This window comes from Microplitis demolitor, chromosome 8 (genome assembly GCF_026212275.2).
Source record: "Microplitis demolitor isolate Queensland-Clemson2020A chromosome 8, iyMicDemo2.1a, whole genome shotgun sequence".
Lineage (NCBI taxonomy): Eukaryota > Metazoa > Arthropoda > Insecta > Hymenoptera > Braconidae > Microplitis > Microplitis demolitor.
This window is the reverse complement of record NC_068552.1, coordinates 11,638,010-11,656,294: the sequence shown is the minus strand read 5'-3', so window position 1 is coordinate 11,656,294 and position 18,285 is coordinate 11,638,010. Positions and strand designations below refer to the sequence as shown.

The window sequence follows — 18,285 nt, the reverse complement described above, 5'->3', positions numbered from 1 at the left end:
AAATTTCTTGTAACTATTTGAAAAAGTGATGAAACTGTATTACGAACGTTTTTAATTATTTCCGTGTTCTTTGAAAAATTTTACATTAACGATTGTTTTATCAACTAGAGTACTCCTTAGTTAATATAGCTCCGTCGCTTTTTCGATTAATTATATGAAATTTTTGAGCTCCTGTAATGGTCTTAGTTGTATTGTATCAAACTTGGATCAAGAATATTTACTCAATCTTGGCCATTCCAATCGTTACCCGAGCCTGGGCCAGGACTGGGTAACCTAACTTTGGCCGTTACACTGATTACCTTTGGGTTCCCCTTTCTTGGCCATTCATAGCAACCCAGTCTTGGGCCAAGGCAGGATTATCGAAGTTCGGTTATATTTACGGTTATCCATCCTTCGGCCAGAACTTGCTAGCCCAGATTTTTTATTAATTGTTCAATTAACTTATTATTATGGTTTTTTTAAATCAATAATTATTTATTTAGACTTAAAATAAGTTTTAATTATTAAATATTTTAACATTCCGATTGACATTATTTATAACTTATAGCTAAGATATTTTTTAGTTCGTTATTATTTGCAATCAACAACCGTAATTTTATAATTTTACTTATAAAAATAAACTTAATTAAGAAAGAACTCATACCTTTTTATAATAAATGTTATTTTTAATGATGGTGGTAGAGCAACATAATTTAACTAGGTTCTTGATAAATAATCAATTAAATCAAATAAATTTTATTGCACGCCTCATAACGCGAAGCGTTTGAGGTAGTGCATTACTTTCAATATGTCAAAGTCAAGCTATTTTCCGAATTTGAATTGCCTGTGTTTCATTGTTTTTTAAATTATGTAATTATAATAAAATTAATACGAAAGTATTTTTTTTTTCTTAATCAAAAATATTCATTAAATTTCTCTTTATATTTCATAAAACCAAGTCGTTGTAGTAAAATGAATAACTAAATTATATAAAAGTATCAGTTCAATATCAGGAGGTTCGTCCAGTAGCTACCGTTCAGACCCAGCAATCAGAAGAATGGCAGTTTGCACCCAGAGCCCAGCAGAATTTTCACCGCGTTTTTTTTTTTTTTTACATCATTTACCTCACAAATAATTTAAACGTTAATGATTCCAAGCTCTGTTAGGTTAGCAATAATAAATTTTTTTTTTAATTAAATGTATTTGTTTCATAGATGCATGGACCAAGTTTGGCAAGCAAGCATGGACCAGGCCTGGCAACCAGGCTAAGGTCAGAGCTGGCAACCAGACCTGGCCCAGTGTTATCATTCCAGACTTCTACCAAGCCTGACTTACAAGCGTGGCCCAGAGTTCTACATAGTTGGGCCAAGCCTGGGTCCGTCGTACTTTCCTTTCTTGGAATTCATTCGCGAGATATTGTGAGAGAAAGAAATGCTAAAAGACAGTTTTTTCTGAATATTTTCGAAACAGTGAAACTGATTGCCTTCAAAATCTAATCAGCTTTAGAACTAAATAAAACGTGCCGGTTGTCATAGTGAATTTCAAAATCGGTTGATTAGATCAAAAAATATTGGCGTCGAAAAGTTTGAAAAATAACATTTTACGTTATTTTTCCCTGATAAAAATTATCATATAATGTACTAAAATGTATTCTAAATCATGCTTAAATTGTCTTTATGGTATCTTGGATCACTATACATTAGGGTGTGCCAAAAGAAAATCGATAATTTTTTTTTTTGACTCTCCCACGAAAAATTTGTTGGTCAGCCCTAAAAAAAATTCAGTGGAAATTTCCGCCCTTAATTTCAATTTTCAGAGGTCCATCATCGATCTTAAAGTTTTCCCATTAAAATAATATGGGAAAACTATTTTTTTACATTATTTATTGCTGCAAACTGTGAAGATTTTTTTCTTACATTATTGATCAATGAACCTTCTTAAGCAATAAATTGTCTATAAATAAGTCTAAAGAATTAAATCTGTGCACTCAATATTTCGTCGATTAATGACGTTAGAATATGCGAATTTTACAAAAAAAACGTTATTTTTACATTTGGAGACTAAGCTGTTGATTGTAAAAAAAAAAGTAAAATAGTAATTTTGTAGTACATTTGATTCTCTACAAAATTGCCATTAAGAACTTTTTTGTATGATGAACAGTTCAATAGTTATGAGCTCTCGAAGTCTTATTATTTAAATTATTTACTTATAACAATTAAAATATTGACTATAAAAAAAAAGTTGAATGGTAATTTTGTAGAACAGTTGATTGTCTGCAAAGTTGTCTTTATGGACTCTTCTGTATGATAAACAGTTCGATAGTTACGAGCTGTTGAAGTCTCATTATTTGAATTATTTACTTATAACAATTAATGTGTTGAATATAGAGACAAAAGTTATTTAAAAATTCGGTAAAAAATCCAATACACTACGTATATACGCGGAAATTTCATCTTCAACAGCTCAATAAATTTGAGCTCTAAAAGTCTCAATTATAAATTTATTTAAATCATCAGTTTAACCTATTATCTGATGGAAATAATTCGAATCAAGATTCCTTAGCACTATTCTAAATTTATAAAAAAAAACTCATAGAAAGTCCATCATATCATTAATAAGCGATTGTTCATTTACTTTTTCGATTTCTTGATTACAAAAATCTGATAAATTGAAATTTTTTTTTGTTTCAAAGTAAAAAAAAAAATATTTTTTAATTTTTATTTGGAGTATTCGAAACTTAAATATTACTAACGTATGCTATCAAAGATTTTTTCGTTCTTTAAAGATAATTTTTGCGGAAGTTTACCAAAAGTTGATAACTTTATATTTGAATTTCGATTTCTTCATGCAATTATAAAAAAACTCTAGTATAATTTTTAATGGAAAGTCCATTTACCAAATTAAAAGGTATCAACTTGTGCCATTAGTCAAGATGTTGAGTCGAAGTTTAGTTTTAAAAATTAAAAAAATACAGTGCTAACGATCTTTTGAAATCCTTACTCAGTTCTTGACAATGTTGAATCTACTGAAGTCATGCTATGATATTTTCTGATCTTAAAAATTAATTGTCGACGAAAAACATCATCTTTATTATAAAATTCATTTTAATGAAAATGATGTATCTCTCATATAACTGTAAGCTTTAAAATTAATGTTATTTGAAGTTAATTCTACAGACACCGAAAAACAATCATTGAAATGAAATAAGGTAAAAAACATTGTGACTTTAATTTTTATGACTTATAAGTTTTATAGTAGTGTGAAAATGAATTATATTAATAAGTTAATTCATTGCTGTATATATTTTTTTCATTTTCCATAAACTCAAACTTCTGAATTACTCTAAGTAAGTTAAGTTAAATTTCGAAAAGTAACAAATTTCTCAGTGGGTTTTATAAATTTAAATTTGAATTTATCGAAGGATTAGCTACTAGCAGCTAGAATACTCCAAATAAAAATTAAAAAATATGTTTTTTTTTTACATTGGAACAAAAAAACATTTTATTTTATCAGATTTTTGTAATCAAGAAATTGAAAAAGTAAATGAACAATCGCTTATTAATGATATGATGGACTTTCTATGAGTTTTTTTTATAAATTTAGAATAGTGCTAAGGAATCTTGATTCGAATTATTTCCATCAGATAATAGGTTAAACTGATGATTTAAATAAATTTATAATTGAGACTTTTAGAGCTCAAATTTATTGAGCTGTTGAAGATGAAATTTCCGCGTATATACGTAGTGTATTGGATTTTTTACCGAATTTTTAAATAACTTTTGTCTCTATATTCAACACATTAATTGTTATAAGTAAATAATTCAAATAATGAGACTTCAACAGCTCGTAACTATCGAACTGTTTATCATACAGAAGAGTCCATAAAGACAACTTTGCAGACAATCAACTGTTCTACAAAATTACCATTCAACTTTTTTTTTATAGTCAATATTTTAATTGTTATAAGTAAATAATTTAAATAATAAGACTTCGAGAGCTCATAACTATTGAACTGTTCATCATACAAAAAAGTTCTTAATGGCAATTTTGTAGAGAATCAAATGTACTACAAAATTACTATTTTATTTTTTTTTTTACAATCAACAGCTTAGTCTCCAAATGTAAAAATAACGTTTTTTTTGTAAAATTCGCATATTCTAACGTCATTAATCGACGAAATATTGAGTGCACAGATTTAATTCTTTAGACTTATTTATAGACAATTTATTGCTTAAGAAGGTTCATTGATCAATAATGTAAGAAAAAAAATCTTCACAGTTTGCAGCAATAAATAATGTAAAAAAATAGTTTTCCCATATTATTTTAATGGGAAAACTTTAAGATCGATGATGGACCTCTGAAAATTGAAATTAAGGGCGGAAATTTTCACTGAATTTTTTTTAGAGCTGACCCACAAATTTTTCGTGGGAGAGTCAAAAAAAAAATTATCGATTTTCTTTTGGCACACCCTACTATACATACAGTAATTTAACTCGTTCCGTATTTAAATCATATTATCTAAAAAATCGAAAAAACACCGTTTGTAATATTTTTTTCAAATATTGTATGCATTGACACTCTGATCTGAGTCAAAACTCATTTCAATCTTTATTTTGGTCACTTACAGTGATTTCTAACCGAATACACTGTAAAAAATTCGCGGAGTGAATGTGGGTTAAATCCGGAGCGAATGTGATGTGAATGTATTTTTAATTATTCACTTCGAAGGGGAGTTTTCGCGGAGTAGATAATGTTTTATTAATTTAATTCCTCCGGAGAGGAGTTTTGAAAATATAAATTAAATATAACTACACTCAATATAATCGAAGTAAAAACCTGTGCATCAAATTACTGATCAGCTGATACGCACGCACGCACGCACACACATATTCGCACACACGCACATATTTGCACACGTGCACACGTACACATTTACACACACATACGCACACATATTCGCACACACGCACATATTTGCACACGTGCACACGTACACATTTACACACACATATGCACACATTCGCACACATGCACATATTTGTACACCTGAACACACACACTGTTTAACAGTTTAATATAAATTAAAATAAATTTATTTAAGTATTAAAACTTCGGACCGGAGTGAATTGGGAATGAAATAAAATCCGCGTCACTCCGCAATCACTTCGCCAAAAAAAAACTCCCCATCCACAACGCATGCGGAGTGATTTTTTTTCAACTCCGGAACTCCGAGTGGCGGAGTGAATGCGGAGTGAACTAGGATTTAATTTCACTCCAAATTCACTCCAGATTCACTCCCGATTTTTTACAGTGTACATTTATTTTATTGAATATTCCCCGAGTGGAACTATCGCCGCCATTTTTATGACTTAAAACACTAATGGCATCCACAAAAAGCTCGGAGATAAGTGAACACTAGGTGACATATGATGGCGAATGTATATATTGGCTTGACTTAAATCCTTAGTGATTATAAGTGGAGGTAACCCGTATGGGTTGGGGAGAACTTGTGTCCCACCACTTATCCTACGCAAGCAGTTGACCAGAGCTGAAGTCTGCTACCACGGGGGACCCATTCCAAGCCCCACTTCGACCAGAGTCTCTTTATTTCTTGAGATGAGAGGAGTGTTTGGGTCCATATGAGGTCGGACTCGTGGTGGCTGTGCGTGAGGCACCCACATGCACTGCATGCCTAATGGGTAAGCTAATGTGAGCATATGCTCACATTCCGCTTTTATAATATGTGGTGGTGTCATAATATACAAATAGGGTTACGCAGTGCGAGTATGCCCAAAAGGGTGAGGTATCGGCCTCCCGTCAAACGGAGGTGGACTTAACGGTCCCGTTACATTAATTTTTTTTTATTGAATATTATTGGGAATAAGAATAAAAAAACAAACGCGTGTTTATTGATGATTTCCGATTCATGCGTATTCAAACTCTAACATAAAAAATAACTTGTTATAACTTGAAAAGCTCATAGAAAGCAATCGTAAGCAAGAATATTCTTGAGCTCGAAAATGTCATTTCACTGATGTTTTCGAGCTCTTTAGGCTCGAAAACAGCGGGAAGTGTTAGGGCTCGACCGTGGGGCCAACCGATGCCCGGATTTTTTTTATAAGTAAAACGAAAATAAGTGATATAATTAAAAGTCAAAAAATAAAATCATAATTGCGAACAAACAGTGGATATTTTATTCTTAAACACACTAAGAAAATTAAATGATTGAAGTTACCATCTAGTGATGGTAAAATTTTTACTATCAATCTGATAGTAGTGAATATCATCTAGATGATTGTGTAAATCATCTAGATTGTAATGGTTACCATCTGGATGATAATTATTACGATCATGGATGATAACTCGAGTTAATTAGGATTATTATCCTAAATAGTTATATTTATAATTTCTGATGGTAACTGGTACCACCAGAAATTATAATAGTTACCATCTAAGATAATTAGAATAACAATTAATTCGATTATAATGAAACCATCATTTTACAAGGGTAAAAAAATACTAAATGTTAATAGGGGAGCCTGGGGCACGAAGGCCCCCTTTAAAAATTAGGTGAAAAAGTTTTTTTTTCATTTTCCGTCAAGTTATGACCTCTATAATGTTTTTATCATATTTTTAGGCCAATATGTGATATGTGGGGTAAAATGGATCACTCGGAAATAAATTTTTTTTTTTCGCTTTCCGTCAAGTTCTGACCTCTATAATGTTTCTATTATATTTCAGGTCGATATGTGATATGTGGGGCAAAATGAACCTCTCGAAAAACAAAATTGTAACGAAAAAATGATTTTTTTTTATTTTCCGCCTAGTTAGTTTTTTCGTTACAATTTTTTTTTTGAGTGATCCATTTTACCTCAAGTATCTTATATTGGCCTAAAATATGATAAAAACATTATAGAGGTCATAACTTGATGGAAAATAAAAAAAAATATTTTTATTATTTTTTGGGGATGGAGCCCTCGTGCCCCACAAAAAAAAAATAATTTTTTTTCGATTTTTGCAAAATTTCGACTGGTTCTTCCGAAATAGACGGAAATCAACGAATTTGATGGTTAAAAGCCGCAAAAAGAAAAAACCGGCTTAAGGGGGCCTTCGTGCCCCAGCTCTCCTAATGACCAAATTTTATTGATTGCTCAGTACTTGGATGATTCTTATTTCGATGAGTATAGTCAATCATTCAAAGTTATTGACAGAAGCTCTCTCACTTGGAATATTTTATTTTACGCTGATCTAGACGACTGTACAGTAACTTATTTCAACATTTTAAACAATAAAATGTACATTACTAAATTATGGATTCCAATAGAAAATATTTGTTTATAATTTAAAAGTAAAATTAAAATAAGGGTAGTACGCTAATGAAGAGTTAGTAATATTAATAATTTTAATACTTGTGTTTTAACTTTTAAAAAATTATCATTTTTTTTGTAAAAATTTTATAAATAAAACTTGAGTATGTTTGTCATCATATTTGTATTCGAAAATTTACGATTTTACAAATCTAGGCAGCCCATTTTACCCCCCCCCCTCCTCCTAAACACTTTTCATGTCAAAAATGGGGGGGGGGGGACATTTGCCCGTGGCCCATTTTGCTTTAGTGTTCCATTTTGCCCCTCCTCTCCGCCTCAATCACTTTTCACGTTAAAAATATTGGGCGGCCCATTTTGCCCGCAAATATTTCGAGGCATCCAAAATTTCAGGGGGCCCATTTTGCCCTCCCTTCCCCTACTTGGAATTTATTAAATTTTCGATCAATTTTTTCATAATATTAATTACCATTTCTGATAGTAACTGTAATCATTCTGATGGTAATTGTAATCATCTTGCACTGAAAGAAATCTCAGTAGTTGCCATAACTAAAAAGAGACAACTATTTTAATTTAGTTAGTGTAACGAATTCAAATAGTTATTGTAACTATTTATTATTCAGATGACTTTGAAAAAATAGTTGAAGTAACTAAAATTATTTTGTTATTTATTTTTAGTTATCGCTATAATTAAAGTTTAGTAGTCACAACAAATACTAACTAGTTGAATCAAATATTATTTGGTACTCAATTTAACTAAAAAAAATCGTAGCAGTAATTATATACTTTTAACTATTTCAAAATAGTTGATTCAACGATTTTTTTTAAGTTGTATCCGTATATCACTATATTTTTGCTGTTGATGTAACAAGTTTCAGATAGTAGTGGTAAAACATTTTACATGGTTGTATCCAACTATTTTTATTTAGTTGTTGTAACTACTTTAAATAGTTATGATAATTATTTATTATTCAAATGACTTTAAAAAAATAGTTGAAGTAACTAAAATTATTTTGTTATTTATTTTTAGTTATCGCTACAATAAAAGTTTAGTAGTCATAACAAATACTAACTAGTTAAATCAAATATTTTTTGGTACTCAATCTAACTAAAAAAAATCGTAGCAGCAACTATATATTTTTAACTATTTCGAAATAGTTGATTCAATGAATTTTTTAAAGTTGTATCCGTATATCACTATATTTTTGCTGTTGATGTAACAATTTTAAATAGTAGTGGTAAAACATTTTACATAGTTCTATCCAAGTATTTTTATTTAGTTGGTGTAACTAATTTAAATAGTTATGATAATTATTTATTGTTCAGATGCCTTAAAAAAAATAGTTGAAGTAGCTAAAATTAGTTTGTTATTTATTTTTAGTTATCGCTACAATAAAAGTTTAGTGGTTACAACACATACTAACTAGTTAAATCAAATATTATTTGGTACTTAATCAAACTAAAATTGGGACTTAGAAAAAATTTCGGGGTTAAAATAATATATTATTTCGATATGATCTACATATAAATCGTTAAATTTGCGTTCGACAAGTATTATTATTATGTTTTTTTTTTTTTTTTGAGCACCGAAATCTTTTCAGTCCCGAAACTTAAAATTTTTCTAAGTCTGAAAAGTCTAAATTGTTCTAAGTTTCTGAGCCCAAAATTTATAAGACAAAAAAATTTGGCCAAAATTTGTGTATGTCAGTCGATTCGGAGTTTCGTGACATGAACTTCTGTTTTATAATCAAAATATATTTTTTTTAGCGTGATATGTGAATTTTTTTAAGTCCTGAAGGTTAATTTGTGAGCGAAAACAATGGTTGCCGTAACTAAATTAATTTTGTTGCTGTAACGAAGTGAGTACTTGTACGCTTAGCTTATAAGTTAAGTAACGTCTATGGCTACTCATCGGCCGTGTGGCGTAGCGGTACATCGTCGGTCTAGCGTGCGTAGAGCGCTAGGTTCGAATCCTTCTTAGGGCGACTGCGAAATAATTATTTAAGAAGCATAGGAAGGTTGTTAAAAATATAAGTTTAAGCGCGTGTGTCAGATAAATTTGACAAAAATATACATAAGCCACCTCCCATCACAAAAAAAAAAAAAAAAAAAAAAAAAATCATATAAAATGAAATAAACTTAAAAGCCTCGAAAAAAAAAAAATAAATAAATAAATAAATAACCTAACAAACCATTAAAATTAACATTGTAAACAAAAAATAATTTTTTTTTCCTTAAAATCCACTAAATTTCCATGGAGACAACAACTAAGTTTTTTTTGTTAGATGAAATATAATTTCATCACACTGGTAAATAAAAATTAGTTGTTCTCATAACTACATATATATGGTTAGCCGTACTATCCTACTTTAATTACTGTAGCTAAATATTATTTGTGTAAGTAATTATGAAATAATGTTAATATTCACTATTATTTTATAGTTTTAGCAACTTTAAAAATTTCGTTATGTTTAGTAAAAAATCTCAGTTGATTTAACGATTAGGATTTAGTTCTTTGAATGACTGCTTTGAATTAAATATAACTATTTTTAGTCAGTTACATTAACAGTTAAAACGTTGAATTAACTACAAAATAGTAACTGCAACTAAATTTAATTGTTATATTAACTAAAATTGATTTGTTATCGTAACTAAGAAAATATATTTGTATCCGTATATCACTATTTTTTTGTAGTTGCAGTTACTGATTTTTTCTCTCAGTGTGATTGTATCTGTTATCATCCAATGATTGTTAATCCTATTAACAAAAATTATAACACTAACTATCTTTGCATTTAAAATCGTTCTTATCATCCTAGATGATTGGCGCTAAAAATTTAGGATAATAAACACAATCATTTAATTTTCTCAGTGCAGTCAATTGTTAGCTCGAATCCCACTTGACCTTTCTATTATCTCTATTTTTTATGCTCATTAATTATACAAGTATATATTTTTATGTATAGGGGAAGGTTGGACAAAATGGGAAGTTATTATTGTAAAATTATAGAATCAAATAATTGAACAGGACAGAGATTATCATCGGAATTAATAAATATTTAAATAGTTATGAATTGATAAAATTATTTAACATATATAAATTGAAATTGATTTTTTGAAATAATACTACATTAATGAGTAAATCGCCGGATCCAAATAATTTCTAAAAGCAACAACTTAATTACACGTATGAAATGCCCATGTTTCAATAAAAATGTTGATTAATTATTAATTGTCAAAAAACAAATTACAAAAAAATGATAAAAAAAAACCTTTATTGAAGGCAAAATAGGTTAATACAATTCTGCAATAGATTAACGAGTATTTGCATTAGTATCAACGACCAACTATCTCAATACATAGACTTCTTACGCACTAGTTCACCCGTTATGGCGATTATTATAATTCGCATTATTACCATCACTGCTGAACAAAATACAAGCTAGTTATTCTACGTTTAATTAGACGTTAATTTTACTTTATAACGAAAATATACAAAGCCACGATTTTGTATCACTTTTACTGTATGAAGAACATTAATTATAATAAAATAATGATTATACTGTTCTGAAATATTTAATTTGATATATCAGTGGACTGATTTTTTTTTTTTTTTTTTTTTTTTTTATAGTAAATGTTATTTTTATGTAATATTAGTAAACAATATAAACTATGAAAACGATTAAACGTTAATGGAATTAACAAAAAATTTTCAAGTGAGAATAAAGTATACTTTATATTTTCCACTTGAAAAATATTTATTGATGTTTATTAGTATTTCAGTAGTATTTATTATTGAAGTGATAAGTAGATAACTAACAGTGTTAATGTATCACTTCATTATTTAATGACGCTAAATTATAAAGTTGTAATAGAATATTGGAATAATTAAAATGAATGATAAAATAATACTATGCATGCGAATTGATATCATGAAAACCATTTATGACTGTATATTCTTGTGGCTAATGAAGAATACAGTAATAACACTGATATCACTAATTACACTTTTGCATTAGTTTGCGAAATAATTAATAGTGTATCATTGTTTTTTTTTAATTTATGTGTATTACTATTTTTCCACAGCAATAGTTTTTGAAATATTTATTGAAAAATCTATTTAAAAAGTAATAAGTAAGAAATGGATAACTTAGTAAATGTCGTTATCTATATTTAAAAAATTCAACACGATCAAGAATGTCCATAAGTTTACATAAAAATTTGTTTTCTTTTTGTTTTACATTTTTGAATAGTCTTAATGTACATCATCAAAAAAATCAAAAAAATAATTGACTCTGTGGGCAAGCTAGAAGTCAGTGCTTTTTTAAAGCCTTGAGGCTAGAAAATATTATACGATTGTTTGAGTTCCTCGAGCTCAAAAATACGATTCACTAATGTTTTTTAATTTAAGGTTCAATAAATGAGACAGATTTAAAACTGTAATTTTTACAGAATTTCGTCAAATTTTCACAGTTTTTTATTCGAAGCACTGTACTGTTAGGAGAAAGGCAAGCAAAGTATGGCTGCTAAGGAAATAATGGTTTTTTATGCATTTCAATACGTCTAAGCGGCACAAAAAAAATTGACTATTTGTTAAATTTAAGGCGACAATTTGTTCCTATATAAGCATTTATTAACTTAAATTTAACAAAAACTGAACATGTAATATAACTTATATTTAAAGCAATTAAACCGAATTTCTAGTTGCAATACAGAAAAAAAAAATTTCTGATTGGGCTAAACGGACTACTTCGTTTTTTTCATTTTATTTAAAAAAATCGCTAATTAAAATTTTTAATGTTTAATTTAAGTGAAAAAGTAGATTTGTCATATCGTTAGTGAATAAAGATGCCGAAAAAACAAATTTTTTTAAGATAAATAACTTATATAAAAATTCTAATGTAGCGAAGAAGATGGCGCATGTATTTTTTGTGGCCAACACTATACATTGGGCCTTCTGAAAAAATCCTGAAAGGACATAAAAAATTTTTAAAGAAAATTTTGGGACACTCGAAATCGAACAAATATGATGCTAAGAATCATACATGACGATTAAATACAATTTTGAAAAAAAAAAATGTTGACCAAATTTTTAGGGTTAGCCGTTTTGCCCACCCGTCCCCATTTTTCCCGCCCTACCCCTATATGAAACGGTAATTTTTTATTTTGTTTTTCTATCTAAGCTTGTTATTTCTAAAACTTTTTCTGCAACAATATCTTTAGAAAAAGTAAATTGATTTAAAAATTTTTTGTGAATCAACAAATTAACAATTATTTAATAAAATTTATTTTTAAAATAATTCGAAATCTACTTGAGCTGTTGATCGAAAACTTACACTACATTTATTTATTGATAAACCCTTCTGATTGACACAAGGCTCATCTAAATGTGTTAACTTGCTCGAGAGATATAGAAATATTTACATACGTACACACACATACACACATACCTAATACACCCGGGCATCATCATGCAAATAGTCAGAACAGCTAGTCTTAAAATAAAAATATCAACGTCAGTTGAGAATTCTATTATCGACTTTTGAAAATTCGACTGAACTCAATAACTTACATTTTGTTTATTCTAAATTTTTCTGCGGAAAGTTATTAAAAAAAAAAAATTGAGCTGTCATTTGATTGGATTATATTTGATCTCAAATACTAGAATTGATCTATGATTATTTTATAAATGAAGCTATCAATGTAGTTCACTCAAGAGATATTAGCTGTGTCACATAACACTAGCGGTTTGTCTATCCAGTAAGGATTGACACTTAGCATACAAATTGATTGCTCCATTATGCTTACTAATAATGTGTCACGTCAAATAAATCAATATTATATAATACGTTAGAGTATATACAATGTACTCAAACATAATTATATATTATATTAAATGCTAAATAATAAATTAATTATTTTCGCGAACATTGATTATCTCTCAGGCCAAAAATTTTTAAAACAATTTTGTCATTGCACAGTCTATGACTTTTTTTGTAGGAGTCTAAATAATACTTGTGAGAATTATTTGTTAAATGATTATTTCTGGCATTTCTATGCATATTCTATGTATTTCCGTCATAAGCGGGGGTGAGTCGATTTGTGACGCAATATTGATAGGGAGATCGCAGAAAATGTCACATAGCGCGACGGAGAAGGGGAGGGGGTCTAAAAAGTTGAAATTTTGCGTGACGTATTTTATGAACGGCCCCTTTATAGTTTTCAAATATCTGAAGATGTTAACACTAGGTTTATGAAATATTATCAATAGAAAAATTCTAAAATAGATCGGATGAGCTTGAAAAAAATTTATTAACATTATTTTTATTATTATTATTACTGAGATTCAAAATGTGTGTTCTACAAAAAAAAGGTTTAGAAAGTTAAACTCGAGTGAATGTGAACTGGAATCCATGGTGTTAAATCCATAGTAGAGGATATATTCAACGAACAGTGAACAGTGAAGCATGTATATCGGCAGGATCCAGGTCTCAAGTCAGCCCAAGCCGGGCTTAGTCGGAGTTGGAGTCAAACTGCAACACATCTGGATCAATGCCGCTATGAAGCTGAGCTTCGTGACGTTCCGGTTAGGTAAGCAAATTAAAGTCAATGTCAATACCGTGTTTCTGTTCTCACCCTAGCTGTTCTGTACTTTCTCGCTTATCTCATTCGTTTTCTCGACACTGTTAGTGCAAAAGCTTAGTGGTTCAAAAGATAGACGTCCAAACTCCAATAAAGGCATTCATAAAATACTCAATGAAATCCATTATTTATTTAATTTTTCAGTTGCGCTCTTGATTACTTGTAATTTATAATAAAATTAATTATTCTCATAGTAAATATTTTTTTTTATCCCCCATCTAAGTAAGTTGTAGTTTATATATATACATTTATATTTTTCAATTGATGGAACATTTATTCAAAATAAATCTATAGAAAGTCCCGCAATCCTATCTTTTATAGATTTATAGGGATTCTCAAATGAGATATTGAACGACCACAGGAATAAAGATATATATATATATATATATATATATATATATATATATATATATATATATATATATATATATATATATATATATATATATATATTAGGGTAGGCCAAAAAAAATAACTAGTTTTTTTTTCTTTAGTTACCGTGAAAATATTGTTAAAGATGATAAAAAAAAAATCTGGTAAAGTTTGATCTCTTAAGGGGACCTGGTGGTCTAGAAATTTTGAAAAATCGATTTTTTTTTTTTTTTTGCATATTTCGAAAGTATAGTATTTCAAAAATATACTGTGAAAATATGGTGATGATATTCCCACTATTTCATGTTCTAAAAGCTATTTAGCAGGCCGGCCGAGTAAGTAATTTTTATTCTATTGTGCGGCGGAAAAAATCTGCTTCGGTTTCTATACCTAAGTTATAATAATGATAAACAAGTCAACATATAATGAAAAACAAGAAAAACCGAAGAAGTGGACAGGAAAAAAATATGGTGCTGAAATAGCTGATTAATCGTAAGTATATGTTCAAATCTAGTTTTCTTCAGAATTTGTTTAACTGAAACTCTAAACGCGTTTATTTCGAAACTACTTTTTTCTGCCTGTCATAGAGAAAAAAAAACTATCCGGTCAATTACTTTCAAATTTAAATATGTTATTTAATACACTAACAGCTATCACTGGAACTAGAATAAAATTTTTGCGTTGAATATTTCTATTTTTTAACATGTAAAATGTTAAGAAAAAAAATGCAATTTTTGGGCTACAAATTCCAACAAATAGCCAATTCTTCAAAAAAATTTTTTTTTTTTATTCTAGTTCCAGTCATAGGTCTATTTTTACTGATTAAAAATCCATTAAATTTTTTTGTTTCAGACCCATAGAAGAGCCGAATAGTTCTACGCCGCCTGGGTCCTTTTTTTTAAAGGAGCTGGCTTCAACGCCATCTTTTAAATATTGAAATAATTTTTTTTCTTAGCTATAAGGATTTTTCTATAATTTAATAACAATAAAATGATCCCTCGAAATTTCAAAAGGTTTCATTTTTATTAACATATAAAAAAATATTTTTTTAAAATCATGAAATTTTTAGCCTCTAGAACGTCGGGTCCCCTTAATATTAATATTAAGAGGTGGCACTTTGTGATTTTTGATTTCCCATTTAAATAACATGAAAAAAAATTTAGGCGTCGGTTGGCCCAGCAGGCCAGCCCCAAAATTTCCCGCTGTTTTCGACCTCAAGGAGCTTAAAAACATTAGTATGGATATATTTTCAACTCTCTTCGAATTCGAAAATGCTATCACATGCGATTGTTTTTTATGAGCTTTTCAAACTCTAACAACTTACGCTTTATGTTAAAGTTTAAAATAAGTTTAAGAATCGAAAATCATTAATGAACAAGCGGTTTTTAAATTTTAATTTCCGATTATGTTCAATAAACTAAATGTTTTGAGGCAGAAATCAATGTCAGTGATTAAAATCATGATATAAATGAGTTTTGGCTTAGGTCAGAGCAATAATATGTAAAATATCCGAGAAAATTATTAAAAACTGTGTTTATTCGATTTTGTCGTTGATAATATGGTTTATACTAAAGAACAAGTTTGATGGCATTATATAATGATCAAACGAGACCATAAAGAGGAAGAGTTTGTAAGATTTTAGACACATTTGAGTACAGTACATTTTGATTTATCTGGAAAAAATAACACAGAATTTTATTTTTTTAACTATTCAACGCTGATATCTTTTGAACTAATTAACCAATTTTGACGTTTGAGGTGGCAATCGGCGCATTTTATTAAATTCTAGAGCTGATTAGATTTTGGCGTCGATCGTGGTAAGATAAGTAATTGCATTAGTCTAGCCCTTTATATAGGCATGAAAATTAAAGCTTATTTAAAGAGCTTTCAGAAGCATACTATAGAAATCCGCTAAGTTGTTACATTCAAAATATATTGATGAAAGAATGAGTCAAAATATGAATTTTTAACATTTTGAAAATTTTTAAATGCTACAACTTCTAAACTAATCACCCTGATTAAACAACTGAATTCAATCGAACTAAATAGAATTAAATTTTTAATTCTATTTAATTCGGACAAATTCTGGTTTTCCTGCCGAATTAGACAGAATTCCAATTTTACTTTGAGCTGTAATGAGTTTTGAACAGATGGGTTTATCAAAAAATAATAAGAGTCCTTTTTTGTAGAGCTCGTTCGGAGATATTCCTAAAATAATATTTTTTCAAAAATGTTTTTTTTTTTTTATAACTTGTAATGTGCTCGATGGATTCCGAAATCTAATCAGCTCTCAAACTTTATATGCCGCGTCGAATGCTATCTCAACCATCAAAGTCAGTTCATTCGTTCAAGAGAAACCGTTGTCAAAATAATTAAACAAAAAATTTTTTTTTAGTTTTTTTGAAATTTCTCAAATCGACTAGATAATTCAATTCTAAAATCTGATCAGCTTTAGAATTCAATATAACGCGTCGGTTGCCACCTCAACCGTTTCAATTGGTCAATTCGTTTGAGAGATATCGTTGGAAAAAAAATAGTAAAAACTGTTTTTTTTTTTTTTTTTTTCGAAAACAATGGCATACAAAAGTATTTTCGAGCTCTCGAGCTAACCCGTAGGGTCGACCGATAGACAGATTTTTTTTAATAAATCATGATTATGGCTGAAAATTATAATACAAAAATTTACAAACTTCTATAAAATTTTAAGCATAATTTTTTTCTGTGATTTACAAAAATTTGAAAAGAATAATTGTGATAACTTATCATGTATGAAAGGATCTAAACATAAATCCTGGGATAATTTTGTTGTATAATAAGGTGTAATTTACAATTGCAGATGTAACGATAATCATAGATTGACGAGAATGTTAAATATAGTAAATATTGGCTGTACAATAATACAAGCTTATCACAAGTTTGCTAGCTATACATACGAAAATGTGGGAGCGTTATGAAGGAGGTCCTTATCGCAATTAGTGTACTTGGCACTAACGAGCTATCCTTGTCCTCATGCTTGTTTATACTGTGTTTGCATAGTCAACTCACGTGAAGACACCAGTTCAGAGCGTACAAAGAACTGAATCGCTCAACCCACAACGGCGCAAACGCTTGTCTGTCGATAGTATTAGTGTGCATGTATTTGTAGGTATTATCTTTATCCTGTTATTATTTATTTTCTGAGATGATGGGTTTTTAGATATTATTTAAATAACTGTAAAGGTTTAACATTGTTCCCAAACTCACTATTGACGTTTAATTATTTTTATAAACTAACTATTAATTGCTGATAACAATTATTATATCTAAACTGTTAAAGTTAAATCTGAATACAAATTTCTGTTATTATTCGACAATAATAACTTTTAGTAATTAGTTATTACAATCTTCATGAAAAATATTTACACATTAGACTAATTTAAAAAAATCGACTATTTTTTTTTCTCGAAACCCCCTATTAAATAATAGCAAGGAGGTCGCAGCAGAGGCAGCCGATCGGTTATCGTATGGCTCGGGCGATCACCCAAGTTAAAATATTCGAAATAGAATGTTTTTTTACCATTTTTTTCTCCAATGATATCTCTAAAATAAATTAACCAATTGAAATGGTTTAGGTGGCAAACGACGTCTTTTATTGAGACCTAGAGCTGATTACATGTTTGAATTCATTAATTTGGTCGTTTTTGAGAAATTTCGAAAAAACTAAAAGAAAAATTTTTTTTTCATTCTTTTGACAATGGTTACTCTTGAACGAATGAACCGATTTTTATGGTTGGGATGGCATTTGACGTGGCTCATTAAGTTTCAGAGCTGATTAGATTTTGGAATCTATCTATCGAGCACATTAGAAGCTATCCAAAAATTACATTTTTAAAAAAATTTTATTTTTGGAATATCTTTGAACGCACTATAGGGGAGACCGGAGTGCTACGGCTCCCAGGGGCACGGCGGCCCCCCTCTAAAATTTGGT

At 29.1% G+C, this 18,285-nt stretch overlaps 1 protein-coding gene across 1 annotated transcript in view; it reads right to left on the bottom strand.

Moving 5' to 3' along the window:
* Positions 1-18,285, bottom strand: part of LOC103572227 (hemicentin-2) — a 263,857-nt gene that overhangs the window by 31,706 nt on the left and 213,866 nt on the right. The window lies entirely within an intron of this gene.